The 3,447-nt window shown below is 46.0% G+C and overlaps 1 protein-coding gene across 2 annotated transcripts in view; it reads left to right on the top strand.

Annotated features, from left to right (window-relative positions):
* Positions 1–3,447, top strand: part of EPG5 (ectopic P-granules autophagy protein 5 homolog) — a 123,520-nt gene that overhangs the window by 617 nt on the left and 119,456 nt on the right. The gene's annotated exons all lie outside the window — the stretch shown is intronic.

Below are 3,447 nucleotides of genomic sequence, written 5' to 3'. Positions count from 1 at the left end.
ACCGACCCCTGCCATCCCCTCTTCCAATCACAGACCCCGGTCGTCCCCGCCCCCCAGGCCCACACCACAACTCTCCTGCCCCTCAGTGTCGGACTCGGGCTCTCCCCCCCCCCCAATCAGAGACCCAGGCCTTCCGAACCTTTCTCTAAGTCACTGACGCGGATTCTCTTCCTCCCTAGTCACAGACCCCGATCCTCCCGAGTCCTCAGTCTTAGACTCGCATCCTCCCCGTCCTCCCATCCTAGACCCTGGCCCTTCCTCCCTTTCCCTCCCTGTTCCCCCAACCCTCCAACCCAATTTAGGCCATAGACATTTCCTTCCTTCCACCCCCAAACCCCCCTCCCCCCCCAATCGCGGAATCGACCCTGGCCCTTCCCCCCAAATTAAGGACCGAATTTAACCTGCTCCCACTGTCTCTGCCCCGCCCCTCTCCCCCTTCCTCATCTTCCCCCGCAGTCATAGCCCAGGGGCTGCCCTCAGTTTCCAGTCACGGGGCAGCACCGACCCTAACCCTGTCTAGCCACGGAGGGCCTCTTGTTGTCTTGCCTCACTCTGTAAGCCGCAGACTTCTTTTAATGAACCCACTCCCCATTGCTACAGATCGCATTCTCCATCTTCAGTGTAGGGCCCCCCCATCTCCCACCCCTCCCTTCCTTTATCAAATTTTGTCAGGGGCTCAGACTTCCGAACTCACTGGGGGCCCTTCTTCCCTGGGGTTTCTGGGTTTCATTAATCTGCTGGTTCTCTTTTCCAAGATTTAATCATTCCCACTGTCTTTCTGGAGACTAGTCTCTGATCTGGAACCAAATCTTGACCGGGGTGAAGCTACTGAAGGTTTGTCATCTGGGCCCTGAGGTTTATCTCCTTCCCTCTCCAGCTAGTGGATCCACTCCAGGCCCCAGATTGATTCCTCTCCTTCTCTTTTCCTAAAAAGAGTAAAATTCCTTCTGCCCCAAGGTATGTTTCTCCTGCTCCTCCAATTCCACCCTTCTTTGCCCAAGTTTAAACATTTCTTAGTTTCTTCTCTGCCTGCAACCTGTTTGACTCTCTTGGGTGCCATCTACCTTCATCTTTATTTGAAGCCCTTTGAGGTGAAAGTACCACACATGGAGAGAGAGAAATGGAAATTAGACAGTGTAGCATGGTTTGTGTGGGATGTATGCAAGAACCTTTTCCAGACCTCAGTCACACAAAAAAATTCCGAGGTAAAAAGAGGTCTCCTTATTTTTCACTTTTGATTTTGTGTTATTGGGTTGGTGTGAATGAATGTTCAGCAGCCTGAGCTACATACTAGGCCCACACATTTGAGAACTCTGCTTATCTGGTTAAAATGATCTTATCTGGATTCTCTTGGTACTCTTGTTTAGACTGACATGACATTTGTGGTAAAGTGGGTTAGGATTTTGAATTTTTTAGTATATCAGACTCAATGTACTTTGATGGATCTGTGATCTCCCTCTGGTGATGTAGGGTAATGACACTCCCTTCAATGATATAGATTGTACCTTCTTATTTTGTGTTCTTTTCATTGGCTTCCCCAGATCTTCCAGATACAGAGAGTATACATCCAGTATACTTACTGTATTCCCATGTCCTGAAAGAATTTTCCACATATAGAAGAGAATAAAAGTGTTAATGATATAAGTCTGGAGTCAGATAATTTTAACTTCCTGACAGCCAGGTTTATATAGAAAGCAATAATGGTAGTCAGATGCCAAGTAGTGCCTAGCAGTCCTCATATTTTTCATTCAGTTCCACAGTTAGGTATACATTCAATTTAACTCTACATTTATTAAGCCTTTTTATGTACATAGTGTTCCAGAGAATAGGTGTTGGAGGCACTTGGGCTCTGATTACATCCATGAGAAAATACAAGGTATTTGAGAGAGTATTAACAACTGTGGGGAATTAGGTAAAAAAAAAAAAAAAGTATTTGAGCTGAGTTTTTTTTTTCTTTTTTTTGGCCAGGCAGTGGGGTTAAATGACTTGCCCAGGGTCACACAGCTAGTAACTGTCAAGTGTCTGAGGCCGGATTTGAACTCAGGTTCTCCTGACTCCAGGGCCGATGCTCTATCCACTGCGCCACCTAGCTCCTCCTTGAGCTGAGTTTTGAAAGAAGTAAGGATTTATTTTAACAATTGAAGTTGAGGATGGAGAGAGACTTCTTGTGTGAAGGAATGGAGATAGGAAATGAAATCTTGAGTTCATAGAATAGCTAATAGGTCAGTTTGGCTGGAACATAAAGTTGTATGAAGGGGAGTAATATAAAATAAAGCTATAAAGGGAGGATTGAGCCAGTTTGTGGAAGGCTTTAAATGCCACAGTGAAAAATTTGTATTTTATTCTATGGGCAATAAGATGCTGTTGAAGAATTTTGAGTAAGTGACATGGTTAGGTCTGTGGCTCTGAAAGATTGTTTTGTCAGCTTGTGTAGTATGAATTGGAGAGAGATGAAACTGATGCGGTTTAAAATCACAACAAGCGGATCCTGCCCGAAAGAATTTGACCCAAGCCTTCTTTCAACTAAAAACAAAGGTTTATTAGAACATCCATCATATTGGGCAGACTCTTAAGGAGTCTGAACATTAGTAAGCTATTGGTTAGATTTTAAGAATCTAAGCATCTTAATGGAGACAAGATGGACCTTATATACAGAAAGCCCGTGGGAGGGACCTAGGAGTGGCCAGTAAGCTAGGGTGAACAGAACTCCTGGGACTTGGACCTTGTGGCCAAGGGAGAATGGAGCCTAGCTAGGATTAAGGGTGGGAAATGGCCAGGGGCCAAAGGGAGGTAAAACAATGGAGGGGAGATTGGGTGTAGCCACAGTGAAAGGCCAGTTGATGGGATTATAGCCTCAGGAGAACACCAGAGATTTGGCCATGAGGGAAAGTCCAGGGTTTTTCCTTTTTGGGGTCCACATCCCAACCCTATCATTCCCCCCTCAAACAAATGGGACCCAAATTCTTTTGGTAAGGGGCGAAGGTCTTGGCTTCTGAAACTGCTTCCTGTTGGCAAGGGGCTTAGAGCTGTCCCTTCCTTGAGGGGGTCCCAAAGAGGAGGTTGACTGGAACCGAGCACAAGCTGCATCTAGGGAACGATGGGGAGACATTAACTGGTACCTGCTGTTTGCTACCAACTGTAGGTGAATGGGTTGTAGTCTGGAAGACACAAATCTGACAGAAAAGACTGCAGGGCCCAGATATAAAACAGGGACTAGATTTAGGGCCCAACTTTGAGAGGATAAAACATCCTTTGCTCTGTTTGGATTCAGGTTTCCAACCATGCAGTATCAAATCCACCTCATAGCCAGACTCAGGAATAGCCAGGTGGGTAACATTCCCTTTCAAAGTAACATAATGGGGAAACTGAGCCAGGAGGATCCCCTTTTAGACTGAGGCTAAAATTGTTCTCTCAGCTTTTCCCAATGCTGACTTCCCACCAGTATCA

Source organism: Vombatus ursinus, unplaced genomic scaffold (assembly GCF_900497805.2).
Source record: "Vombatus ursinus unplaced genomic scaffold, bare-nosed wombat genome assembly UNPS02014791.1, whole genome shotgun sequence".
Lineage (NCBI taxonomy): Eukaryota > Metazoa > Chordata > Mammalia > Diprotodontia > Vombatidae > Vombatus > Vombatus ursinus.
This window is presented reverse-complemented; position numbering and strand designations above follow the sequence as displayed.